This window comes from Convolutriloba macropyga, unplaced genomic scaffold (genome assembly GCF_964194025.1).
Source record: "Convolutriloba macropyga unplaced genomic scaffold, txConMacr16.3 SCAFFOLD_4659, whole genome shotgun sequence".
In the NCBI taxonomy this organism is placed as follows: domain Eukaryota; kingdom Metazoa; phylum Xenacoelomorpha; order Acoela; family Convolutidae; genus Convolutriloba; species Convolutriloba macropyga.
Window position 1 is genome coordinate 6682 of NW_027451214.1, and position 13565 is coordinate 20246.

The 13565-nt window shown below is 45.8% G+C and overlaps 1 pseudogene; it reads left to right on the forward strand.

Moving 5' to 3' along the window:
- The first annotated feature begins 13207 nt into the window (after positions 1–13207).
- Positions 13208–13359, forward strand: LOC142356495 (5.8S ribosomal RNA; annotated as a pseudogene).
- Positions 13360–13565: the final 206 nt, after the last annotated feature.

Below are 13565 nucleotides of genomic sequence, written 5' to 3' on the forward strand. Positions count from 1 at the left end.
AGCTAGCTAGCTTGAGTTTGAGCTAGCTAGCTTGAGCTTGAGCTAGCTAGCTTGAGCTTGAGCTAGCTAGCTAGCTTGAACTTGAGCTAGCTAGCTAGCTTGAGCTTGAGCTAGCTAGCTAGCTTGAGCTTGAGCTAGCTAGCTAGCTTGAGCTTGAGCTTGAGCTAGCTAGCTTGAGCTTGAGCTTGAGCTAGCTAGCTAGCTTGAGCTTGAGCTAGCTAGCTTGAGCTTGAGCTAGCTAGCTTGAGCTTGAGCTAGCTAGCTAGCTTGAGCTTGAGCTAGCTAGCTAGCTTGAACTTGAGCTAGCTAGCTAGCTTGAGCTTGAGCTAGCTAGCTAGCTTGAGCTAGCTAGCTAGCTTGAGCTTGAGCTTGAGCTTGAGCTAGCTAGCTTGAGCTTGAGCTAGCTAGCTAGCTTGAGCTTGAGCTAGCTAGCTAGCTTGAGCTTGAGCTAGCTAGCTAGCTTGAGCTTGAGCTTGAGCTAGCTAGCTTGAGCTTGAGCTAGCTAGCTAGCTTGAGCTTGAGCTAGCTAGCTAGCTTGAGCTTGAGCTTGAGCTAGCTAGCTTGAGCTTGAGCTTGAGCTAGCTAGCTAGCTTGAGCTTGAGCTAGCTAGCTTGAGCTTGAGCTAGCTAGCTTGAGCTTGAGCTAGCTAGCTAGCTTGTGCTTGAGCTAGCTAGCTAGCTTGAGCTTGAGCTTGAGCTAGCTGGCTTGAGCTTGAGCTAGCTAGCTTGAGCTTGAGCTAGCTAGCTTGAGCTTGAGCTAGCTAGCTAGCTTGAACTTGAGCTAGCTAGCTAGCTTGAGCTTGAGCTAGCTAGCTAGCTTGAGCTTGAGCTAGCTAGCTAGCTTGAGCTTGAGCTTGAGCTAGCTAGCTTGAGCTTGAGCTTGAGCTAGCTAGCTAGCTTGAGCTTGAGCTAGCTAGCTTGAGCTTGAGCTAGCTAGCTTGAGCTTGAGCTAGCTAGCTAGCTTGAGCTTGAGCTAGCTAGCTAGCTTGAACTTGAGCTAGCTAGCTAGCTTGAGCTTGAGCTAGCTAGCTAGCTTGAGCTAGCTAGCTAGCTTGAGCTTGAGCTTGAGCTAGCTAGCTTGAGCTTGAGCTAGCTAGCTAGCTTGAGCTTGAGCTAGCTAGCTAGCTTGAGCTTGAGCCAGCTAGCTAGCTTGAGCTTGAGCTTGAGCTAGCTAGCTTGAGCTTGAGCTTGAGCTAGCTAGCTAGCTTGAGCTTGAGCTAGCTAGCTTGAGCTTGAGCTAGCTAGCTTGAGCTTGAGCTAGCTAGCAAGCTTGTGCTTGAGCTAGCTAGCTAGCTTGAGCTTGAGCTTGAGCTAGCTAGCTTGAGCTTGAGCTAGCTAGCTTGAGCTTGAGCTAGCTAGCTTGAGCTTGAGCTAGCTAGCAAGCTTGTGCTTGAGCTAGCTAGCTAGCTTGAGCTTGAGCTTGAGCTAGCTGGCTTGAGCTTGAGCTAGCTAGCTTGAGCTTGAGCTAGCTAGCTTGAGCTTGAGCTAGCTAGCTAGCTTGAACTTGAGCTAGCTAGCTAGCTTGAGCTTGAGCTAGCTAGCTAGCTTGAGCTTGAGCTAGCTAGCTAGCTTGAGCTTGAGCTTGAGCTAGCTAGCTTGAGCTTGAGCTTGAGCTAGCTAGCTAGCTGGAGCTTGAGCTAGCTAGCTTGAGCTTGAGCTAGCTAGCTTGAGCTTGAGCTAGCTAGCTAGCTTGAGCTTGAGCTAGCTAGCTAGCTTGAACTTGAGCTAGCTAGCTAGCTTGAGTTTGAGCTAGCTAGCTTGAGCTTGAGCTAGCTAGCTTGAGCTTGAGCTAGCTAGCTAGCTTGAACTTGAGCTAGCTAGCTAGCTTGAGCTTGAGCTAGCTAGCTAGCTTGAGCTTGAGCTAGCTAGCTAGCTTGAGCTTGAGCTTGAGCTAGCTAGCTTGAGCTTGAGCTTGAGCTAGCTAGCTAGCTTGAGCTTGAGCTAGCTAGCTTGAGCTTGAGCTAGCTAGCTTGAGCTTGAGCTAGCTAGCTAGCTTGAGCTTGAGCTAGCTAGCTAGCTTGAACTTGAGCTAGCTAGCTAGCTTGAGCTTGAGCTAGCTAGCTAGCTTGAGCTAGCTAGCTAGCTTGAGCTTGAGCTTGAGCTTGAGCTAGCTAGCTTGAGCTTGAGCTAGCTAGCTAGCTTGAGCTTGAGCTAGCTAGCCAGCTTGAGCTTGAGCTAGCTAGCTAGCTTGAGCTTGAGCTTGAGCTAGCTAGCTTGAGCTTGAGCTTGAGCTAGCTAGCTAGCTTGAGCTTGAGCTAGCTAGCTAGCTTGAGCTTGAGCTTGAGCTAGCTAGCTTGAGCTTGAGCTTGAGCTAGCTAGCTAGCTTGAGCTTGAGCTAGCTAGCTTGAGCTTGAGCTAGCTAGCTTGAGATTGAGCTAGCTAGCTAGCTTGTGCTTGAGCTAGCTAGCTAGCTTGAGCTTGAGCTTGAGCTAGCTGGCTTGAGCTTGAGCTAGCTAGCTTGAGCTTGAGCTAGCTAGCTTGAGCTTGAGCTAGCTAGCTAGCTTGAACTTGAGCTAGCTAGCTAGCTTGAGCTTGAGCTTGAGCTAGCTAGCTAGCTTGAGCTTGAGCTAGCTAGCTAGCTTGAGCTTGAGCTTGAGCTAGCTAGCTTGAGCTTGAGCTTGAGCTAGCTAGCTAGCTTGAGCTTGAGCTAGCTAGCTTGAGCTTGAGCTAGCTAGCTTGAGCTTGAGCTAGCTAGCTAGCTTGAGCTTGAGCTAGCTAGCTAGCTTGAACTTGAGCTAGCTAGCTAGCTTGAGCTTGAGCTAGCTAGCTAGCTTGAGCTAGCTAGCTAGCTTGAGCTTGAGCTTGAGCTTGAGCTAGCTAGCTTGAGCTTGAGCTAGCTAGCTAGCTTGAGCTTGAGCTAGCTAGCTAGCTTGAGCTTGAGCTAGCTAGCTAGCTTGAGCTTGAGCTTGAGCTAGCTAGCTTGAGCTTGAGCTTGAGCTAGCTAGCTAGCTTGAGCTTGAGCTAGCTAGCTTGAGCTTGAGCTAGCTAGCTTGAGCTTGAGCTAGCTAGCTAGCTTGAGCTTGAGCTAGCTAGCTAGCTTGAGCTTGAGCTAGCTGGCTTGAGCTTGAGCTAGATAGCTTGAGCTTGAGCTAGCTAGCTAGCTTGAGCTAGCTAGCTAGAGCTCGACCTATGAAAAGCTGCGCAAACACTTATTCTATAATAATTGCGAAAATTAAAAATTTCACAAGTGAAAAGCTGCATAAACAGTAATTCTATGTGTGGGGCATTATTAGGGGGAGGTGTCTTGTCAAAATATGGCTGGACTAAAGACCTCAACCCAGATAGGGTGGAAGGCCCTATGATCGGTCTGTTACTAATCGGTGACCGATAAAGACCTGACCAAGGCCTGTAGTAAGCTTGGTTAGGCATTACAGGAGATAACACTAAGACCGAGGGGTCTTAGAGAGCCCTCTAGCGGGGCGAATAGAGCTAGATCGAGCCTTGGGAAAGCTAGATCGAGCAGGACTGAAGCTAAAGGATAGACCGAGAGGTCTGTCTGGTCCTCCTAGAGAGGCCAAGAGAAAGTACGAGAAGCCAACTAAAGCTTGATCGGGCCTTCAGCAAGCACGACCGAGCTGTACCGGAGCTAACACTAAGACCGAGGGGTCTTAGAGAGCCCTCTAGCGGGGCGAATAGAGCTAGATCGAGCCTTGGGAAAGCTAGATCGAGCAGGACTGAAGCTAAACGATAGACCGAGAGGTCTGTCTGGTCCTCCTAGAGAGGCCAAGAGAAAAAACGAGAAGCTAACTAAAGCTTGATCGGGCCTTCAGCAAGCACGACCGAGCTGTACCGGAGCTAACACTAAGACCGAGGGGTCTTAGAGAGCCCTCTAGCGGGGCGAATAGAGCTTGATCAAGCCTTGGGCAAGCTAGATCGAGCAGGACTGAAGCTAAGCAAGAGACCGAGAGGTCTGTCTGGTCCTCCTAGAGAGGCCAAGAGAAAGTACGAGAAGCCAACTAAAGCTTGATCGGGCCTTCAGCAAGCACGACCGAGCTGTACCGGAGCTAACACTAAGACCGAGGGGTCTTAGAGAGCCCTCTAGCGGGGCGAATAGAGCTAGATCGAGCCTTGGGAAAGCTAGATCGAGCAGGACTGAAGCTAAACGATAGACCGAGAGGTCTGTCTGGTCCTCCTAGAGAGGCCAAGAGAAAGTACGAGAAGCTAACTAAAGCTTGATCGCGCCTTCAGCAAGCACGATTGAGCAAGACCGGAGCTAACACTAAGACCGAAGTGTCTTAGAGAGCCCTCTGGTGGGGCGAATAGAGCTAGATCGAGCCTTGGGAAAGCTAGATCGAGTAAGATTGAAGCTGAAAGAGTGTCAGAGGAGCAAATGAACCTCCAAAAAGTGAAAATCAAATTTTAGAAAAAACACAAGTTAAATACTGCATGGACAGTATTTCTATGTGTGGGGCATTATTAGGGGGAGGTGTCTTGTCAAAATATGGCTGGACTAAAGACCTCAACCCGGATAGGGTGGAAGGCCCCATGATCGGTCTGTTACTAATCGGTGACCGATAAAGACCTGACCAAGGCCTGTAGTAAGCTTGGTTAGGCATTACAGGAGTTAACACTAAGACCGAGGGGTCTTAGAGAGCCCTCTAGCGGGGCGAATAGAGCTAGATCGAGCCTTGGGAAAGCTAGATCGAGCAGGACTGAAGCTAAGCAAGAGACCGAAAGGTCTGTCTGGTCCTCCTAGAGAGGCCAAGAGAAAGTACGAGAAGCTAACTAAAGCTTGATCAGGCCTTCAGCAAGCACGACCGAGCTGTACCGGAGCTAACACTAAGACCGAGGGGTCTTAGAGAGCCCTCTAGCAGGGCGAATAGATCTAGATCGAGCCTTGGGAAAGCTAGATCGAGCAGGACTGAAGCTAAACGATAGACCGAGAGGTCTGTCTGGTCCTCCTAGAGAGGCCAAGAGAAAGTACGAGAAGCTAACTAAAGCTTGATCGGGCCTTCAGCAAGCACGACCGAGCTGTACCGGAGCTAACACTAAGACCGAGGGGTCTTAGAGAGCCCTCTAGCAGGGCGAATAGAGCTAGATCGAGCCTTGGGAAAGCTAGATCAAGCAGGACTGAAGCTAAACGATAGACCGAGAGGTCTGTCTGGTCCTCCTAGAGAGGCCAAGAGAAAGTACGAGAATCTAACTAAAGCTTGATCGGGCCTTCAGCAAGCACGACCGAGCTGTACCGGAGCTAACACTAAGACCGAGGGGTCTTAGAGAGCCCTCTAGCAGGGCGAATAGAGCTAGATCGAGCCTTGGGAAAGCTAGATCGAGCAGGACTGAAGCTAAACGATAGACCGAGAGGTCTGTCTGGTCCTCCTAGAGAGGCCAAGAGGAAGTACGAGAAGCTAACTAAAGCTTGATCGCGCCTTCAGCAAGCACGATTGAGCAAGACCGGAGCTAACACTAAGACCGAAGTGTCTTAGAGAGCCCTCTAGTGGGGCGAATAGAGCTAGATCGAGCCTTGGGAAAGCTAGATCGAGTAAGATTGAAGCTGAAAGAGTGTCAGAGGAGCAAATGAACCTCCAAAAAGTGAAAATCAAATTTTAGAAAAAAACACAAGTTAAATACTGCATGGACAGTAATTCTATGTGTGGGGCATTATTAGGGAGAGGTGTCTTGTCAAAATATGGCTGGACTAAAGACCTCAACCCGGATAGGGTGGAAGGCCCTATGATTGGTCTGTTACTAATCGGTGACCGATAAAGACCTGACCAAGGCCTGTAGTAAGCTTGGTTAGGCATTACAGAAGATAACACTAAGACCGAGGGGTCTTAGAGAGCCCTCTAGCGGGGCGAATAGAGCTTGATCAAGCCTTGGGCAAGCTAGATCGAGCAGGACTGAAGCTAAACGATAGACCGAGAGGTCTGTCTGGTCCTCCTAGAGAGGCCAAGAGAAAGTACGAGAATCTAACTAAAGCTGGGTCGGGCCTTCAGCAAGCACGACCGAGCAGTACCGGAGCTAACACTAAGACCGAGGGGTTTTAGAGAGCCCTCTAGTGGGGCGAATAGAGCTAGATCGAGCCTTGGGAAAGCTAGATCGAGCAGGACTGAAGCTAAACGATAAACCGAAAGGTCTGACGGGTCCTCATAAGAGGCATGGAGAAAGATCTGATACTAAAGTACCTCTCGGAAGTAATAAAATATGCCTGATGAAGCCGGGTATGATGTTTGTTGTTTGATGGCATTCATCGATTAGGTCTGGTGGATTCCCCATTACTCCGAGTGGTACTAGTAGAGGCTCCTACAGGGGTGAGCAAAGCGAGATCAAGCCTTAGGCAAGCTAGATCGAGCAGAACTGAAGCTGAAAAGCAAAATAAATGACAGGTCTGTCCAAATCAATAAACTTGAAATCCAGTGTGGTCACCACGGGTCACGAGGTGAATTCCTAGCGATTGTCTGCTGAACGTATAGGAAGGCCCGAAACGAACGATAATTTCATTGCACAGTGGAGATACTATACGTTCAGGAGTAGCATACATCGGGTTTGATCTATGATCATGTCTGGTCTCCGAGGATCCACCGGGTTACCAACTGGCACCGCTGTACTGGGTGTAAAACTGGGCCACCTGAAGTCCCGGGTGTAAAACTAGGTGCCTCTGTGCCAAAGTAGCGGCTTGCGTAGTGCATTATGCCTCCGGCTTGCGAAATGGTTATAAGCAATAACAACAGGACGCCGCGGGGTGTTCACTTAAAGGAGTAACGTTCTCTCAAGGGAGGGGATCTAAAAATCTTGATAAAACATTTATTCTATGCAAAATTTGTGCGCAAATTTTGCAAAGTAAAAAGCTGCACTGTAGCAAATTCTATGTGTGTAGCATTATTAGGGAAGTGTTGTTTGATGGCACCTCTCTACTTGATGCACCAAAGAACTACCTTGATGGCTCATGACCGCTGGTAATCTGTCGTCGCTAGTAGTTCGGAACTGAGAACAAATATGTTCGCAAATTACAACAATTATACAGCATATTGCTGAATAAAGCAGAACCGAATAATACTCAGTGACTTTACACCAAGACTGACTAATGTCTGGATTGTATCGTCCTACTCGAGTAAGGCGAAGAAAAGCTAGAAAGATACGCTTTTCACAAAGCAGGCTTAATGCATGCAAACCAAGGAGGAAGGAGTGATGCCCCTCCTTATAATAAGCAGAACCAAATAAAGAACAGACAGCATCATCTGTACAGTGACCAAGAAGAGGTGAAACTTCTGTATGTGAAAAGGCAATTTGAGCGAGATTTATTAGCAGACTAGTATTATGTTGTTTCTAGTAGGCGAAAGCCGAAACATCAACATGTGAAAATCTGATATTAAATCCTCAATCATTTTCCCTAGTATTATACAGCTATGAGTAACCTTAATTGGACACGGCAATTATTGCTGACCGGTGAAACTTTCGCATGGGAAAGACACACACACTTCTTGACAAAGCAATAAGTATTATGCTGTTTCTAGTACGCGAAAGCAGAAACATCAGCATGTGAAAGTTGTGAAGTTGAAGAATTTTTGTGTTGAGTACGATGTTGTTACTAGTAACCATGTCGACAGCTGAGAACTGTTCTCTAACCAATAGAAGGTGAAACTTCTGTATGTGAAAAGGCAATTTGAGCGAGATTTCTTAGCAGACTAGTATTATGTTGTTTCTAGTAGGCGAAAGCCGAAACATCAACATGTGAAAATCTGATATTAAATCCTCAATCATTTTCCCTAGTATTATACAGCTACTAGTAGCCGTAATTGGTCAGGGAAACATTGTTGACCGGTGAAACTTCACATGGGAAAGACACACAAATTACTTGACAAAACAATAAGTATTATGCTGTTTCTAGTATGCGAAAGCAGAAACATCAGCATGTGAAAGTTGTGAAGTTGAAAAGTTTTTGTGTTGAGTACGGTGTTGTTACTAGTAACCATGTCGACAGCTGGAAAGCTGTTCTCTAACCAATAAAAGGTAAAACTTCTGTATCTGAAGAGGCGGCGTGATTGAGATTTTTAACAGACTAGTATTATGTTGTTTCTAGTAGGCGAGAGCCGAAACATCGACATGTGAACATCTGGTTTTTAAATCATGAGTCAATTCTCCCTAGTATGATACAGTTGTTAGCCGGTATTGGTAACAGTAGAACAGAGATTTGGAGGGCAAAACCTGCTCATGGGAAATGCTCACAGAGCGCTATCTACCAGTACACATAGTATTATGCTGTTTCTAGTACGCGCGAGCCGAAACATCAGCATGTGAAATGTGTAATCGTGGGTAACTCTAAGTGTGTAGAGTACTGTGTAGTAACTAGTAGCCATGCCAAAGCATGCATTGAAACTCTTCGTGATTTAAAAAGCTCAAAGCAAGATTGACGAGGCCGCAAGGCTATGTCTTTCTAAATTCGAACAAATCGAAAGATTGTTCAAAGTACAATTAAACTGATTGATCCTGTCAGTTGCCATATGCTTGTCTGAAAGACTAAGCCATGCATGTGCAAGCGAAGCTTGAAAAAGTGGAACCGCGAATGGCTCATTAAATCAGTTACTATCTATTAGTTGATTTGCAAGCTAAATGAATAACTGCGGTAACCCTGCAGCTAATGCATGCTGATTGTCCGACACTGTCGGAGACTTTTACAAGACTACACCGGGTGATTTGCTAAGTACAGACACATCCCGTGATGAGTCCTAGTAACTGAAAGATCCCAGATAGCTTCGGCTTGGGGACGGAACTTCCGAATTTCTGACCTATCAACCTATGATGGTAGTGTAACGGACTACCATGGTTGTGACGGGTAACGGGGAATCAGGGTTCGATTCCGGAGAGGGAGCCTTAGAAACGGCTACCACATCCAAGGAAGGCAGCAGGCACGCAAATTACCCACTCTCCGCACGAGGAGGTAGTGACTAGAAATAATGATATGAACCTTTATGGTTTGTAATCAGAATGGAATGGACTTAAAAGCTCCATTGATGAACGAGTAGAGGGCAAGTCTGGTGCCAGCAGCCGCGGTAATACCAGCCTCTACAAGCGTATGCAATAGTTGCTGCGTTTAAAAAGCTCATAGTTGGATCTGTTTGAGTAGAACGGCAACATGGTCTTCAGTTAAATCTGTTGACTCGTTCCGCTCATCCTTCGCATCGAAGAAATAGTTTGCACTTAAATGTGACGAACTGTGGAAACGGTGTTTTCACCCTGAGAAAATTAGAGTGTTCAAAGCATCCTTTGGGATCGAATAATAAAGCATGGAATAATGGAGAATGACCCGCTACTCGATTGATGCCGGTTGGCTGAGTGCGGTAATGATTGAAAGGAACAGACGGGGGCATTTGTATTGCTACGTTAGAGGTGAAATTCTTGGATCGTGGCAAGACAAACTACTGCGAAAGCATTTGCCAAGAATGTTTTCATTAATCAAGAACGAAAGTCAGAGTATTGAAGAGGATTAGATACCCTCGTAATTCTGACCATAAACTATACCAACCTACAATTTGTCAAAGTCGATCTTGACTTGGCAAGAGATTAACCGGGAAACCAAAGTTTATTGGTTCCGGGGAAGTATGGTTGCAAAATCGAAACTTAAAGGAATTGACGGAAGGGCACCACCAGGAGTGGAGCCTGCGGCTTAATTTGACTCAACACGGGAAAACTCACCCGGTCCAGACATCTTAAGGATTGACAGATTGAATATCTTTCATGATTATATGGGCGGTGGTGCATGGCCGTTCTTAGTTAGTGGAGTGATCTGTCTGGTTAATTCCGATAACGAACGAGATCTTCTCCATCTAAATAATGAAATTCACTATATGTGAATTCAAACACTTCTTAGAGGAACTATGCGGAATTAAATACCGCAGATGAAGTGAGGCTATAACAGGTCTGTGATGCCCTTAGATGTTCTGGACTGCACGCGCGCTACACTGTGTACTTTTAGATTGAGTACTCAGCCCTTGGTCCGAAATGGACTGGGCAATCAGAGAAAAGTACAGCGCTTCAAGGGGATCGTCTGTTGTAACTTGCAGACGTGAACCAGGAATTCCTGGTACTTATGAGTCAACAACTCATAGGGATTACGTCCCTGCCCTTTGTACACACCGCCCGTCGCTACTACTGATTGGATAGTTAAGCAAGAATTGCAAATTCCTACTGTTGGGACTTCGGTCTCCGGCAACGGGATGAAGCGGATCGAGCTTAATTGTCTAGAGGAAGTAAAAGTCGTAACAAGGTTTCCGTAGGGGAACCTGCGGAAGGATCAGTGATTGATTCCTTCGGGCATGGCTGCTGGTAGAGGCCATGTCTGTAGTGCGCATGACGCTCTGTCGCTAGAGATTGCTTGGCAACCAATCTCGAATTATGTATCGAGCTCAAAAACTACTTGTGTGGATACATAGTTCAGCAGTCATGGCAAGGGACTGCTTAAAGGGAGACTAGTTAGCAAAAGCAGCCTAGCAGAACTGCAGCTATCTAGATCTCAGAAGCTGGGTTATAGAAGCCCAGCTATAGACTTGTGAATGAGAAAGGCCTAAAAAGGTCCACAAGTCGCGTGGTTAGAACCGACACGCAAAAATCCCAGCGAGTGACAGAGCGTTTGCGCTGTTTCAGTGGGAAAGAGTTGAGCTACTCGGGGCGCCCACTGAACTTGCTCCGAGCCAAAGGCTCGAAAAAACACAGCTTAGCCTCAGATCCTTTACATAGAAGGCTAGCTAAAATAAACTTACCTTGGACGAGGGTAAAGTTTAGTCAGTTCTTAGGGGAGAGTAATCCACAGCTTCTCGCCCTCTGAAACATTCTCCCAGATATGTAGGTCTGGGAGAGTCTCCTCCTGTTCTTCGGAATCTGGAGGTAGACAAAGACAGTACGATACGATCTTGCATCGGGATGACTAACCGATAATGATCATAATCTGACAATTTTTCCGGCTTGAGGCACCGGAGTCAGATTAAAGACACATACTGAACTAAAGGCGTATGTGCAAAGCTTGTCGGAGTGTAGAGAGTCAAGCTGAGTTGACTCGTCACGTGGTGATGACAACAGCCATGTGCAAAACACTCACAACTTTATCGTCTATGTGGAAAAGGTTGCTAACAGCGCTCTCTATGAGAGGCCCTCGCATATAACTATACGAGGAAAAGGCGATAGAGTTGTTTGAATGTGGGGCAGGTTCATCGACAAGCTAAGTTGATCACATTCTTGTTGTGGCATCCTACTAGAATTGGTCACGGTCTGCACCAACTCTCCCCAAGTTGGCCAGACTTAAAACTAGAAATAAGGTTTGCAGCTATGTGAACCTAGAAACTGTAAAGGAGTTGAAAGAACTTAAAGGAATTGAAAGAGGCCTTGAGGTATATCCTCTTGGTAAAGACCCACAAAAGCTCACAAAAGTGGCTTCGAAGGGCAAAACTGGTTCATCCAAAACAATTGGAGAGCTTAAAGCAGAACCAATTCGAATGAAACACTATTGGTGAAACTTCATCATGAGAACGTCACAAGCTGATCACGCTCTATGATATGACTAGTATTATGTTGCTTCTAGTAGGCTAAGCGCAAGCCGAAACATCAACATGTGAAAAGTCCGTAGAATTTTGCAATCAAACTGTGGCTAGTACTGTGATGTTACTAGTAACCTGGTGTTCCGTCATATGGCCAAGAGAGCATTTGAAGGCGAAACTTCTGCATGGGAAAGCTGCATCATGATCAAAATTTTATATCGAGTATTATGTTGACGTTAGTAGGCCTTGGCCGAAAACGCAGCATGTGAAAGGTATAGATAAAAGTTATTGTTGCAGTCAGTACTGTGTAGTTACTAGTAGCTGGATTTAAGCTCAAAATGAGACACTGTTGGTGAAACTTCATCATGAGAATGTCACAAGCTGATCAAGCTCTATGATATGACTAGTATTATGTTGCTTCTAGTAGGCTAAGCGCAAGCCGAAACATCAACATGTGAAAGTCGTAGAATTTTGCGATCAAATTGTGGCTAGTACTGTGATGTTACTAGTAACCTTGTGTTTACGTCATATGGGCCAAGAGAGCATTTGAAGGCGAAACTTCTGCATGGGGAAGCTGCATCATGAACAAAAGTTTTATATCGAGTATTATGTTGACATTAGTAGGCCCTGGCCGAAAGCGCAGCATGTGAAAGGTATAGATAAAAGTTATCGTTGCAGTCAGTACTGTGTAGTTACTAGTAGCTGGATTTAAGCTCGAAATGAGACACTGTTGGTGAAACTTCATCATGAGAACGTCACAAGCTGATCACGCTCCATGATATGACTAGTATTATGTTGCTTCTAGTAGGCTAAGCGCAAGCCGAAACATCAACATGTGAAAGTCGTAGAATTTTGCGATCAAATTGTGGCTAGTACTGTGATGTTACTAGTAACCTTGTGTTACGTCATATGGCCAAGAGAGCATTTGAAGGCGAAACTTCTGCATGGGGAAGCTGCATCATGAACAAAAGTTTATATCGAGTATTATGTTGACGTTAGTAGGCCCTGGCCGAAAGCGCAGCATGTGAAAGGTATAGATAAAAGTTAGCGTTGCAGTCAGTACTGTGTAGTTACTAGTAGCTGGATTTAAGCTCGAAATGAGACACTGTTGGTGAAACTTCATCATGAGAAACGTCACAAGCTGATCACGCTCTATGATATGACTAGTATTATGTTGCTTCTAGTAGGCTAAGCGCAAGCCGAAACATCAACATGTGAAAGTCGTAGAATTTTTGCAATCAAACTGTGGCTAGTACTGTGATGTTACTAGTAACCTTTTCTTACGTCATATGGCCAAGAGAGCATTTGAAGGCGAAACTTCTGCATGGGGAAGCTGCATCATGAACAAAAGTTTATATCGAGTATTATGTTGACGTTAGTAGGCCCTGGCCGAAAGCGCAGCATGTGAAAGGTATAGATAAAAGTTATCGTTGCAGTCAGTACTGTGTAGTTACTAGTAGCTGGATTTAAGCTCGAAGTGAGACACTGTTGGTGAAACTTCATCATGAGAAACGTCACAAGCTGATCACGCTCTATGATATGACTAGTATTATGTTGCTTATAGTAGGCTAAGCGCAAGCCGAAACATCAACATGTGAAAAGTCGTAGAATTTTGCGATCAAACTGTGGCTAGTACTTTGATGATGCTTGTAGCCAACCGAATTGGTTGAAAAGCCCAATAAGTAAGCTAACTTGGGAGAGCTTGTTGGAAACCAAATGCTACTAGATTGGTCCAAATACATCCTTCAACAGGGGATCACTTGGCTCGCTTTACGAAGAGGAGCACAGCTATATGTGTTAATTCGGTATGAATCGCAAGATTTGTTTACCGACCTCTCTAACGCAAAAGGCGGTCTCGGCTTCGGCTGTTGACTGCGTCCGATTCAGGGTTATATAACTCTCGATTGAACACATTGATGTTCTATTGTTGGTGCTTCCAATAAAATTGGAACACTTAAAGCAGAACCGATTCAAATAATAGCATTCTGATCAATGATTGCATTCCTTGATCAAGAACTGCTGGAGTCATTGTGATGGCGAATTTTCTTCATAAGAAAATTGCAAAGAGACGGAACTTAATGAGACTAGTATTATGTTG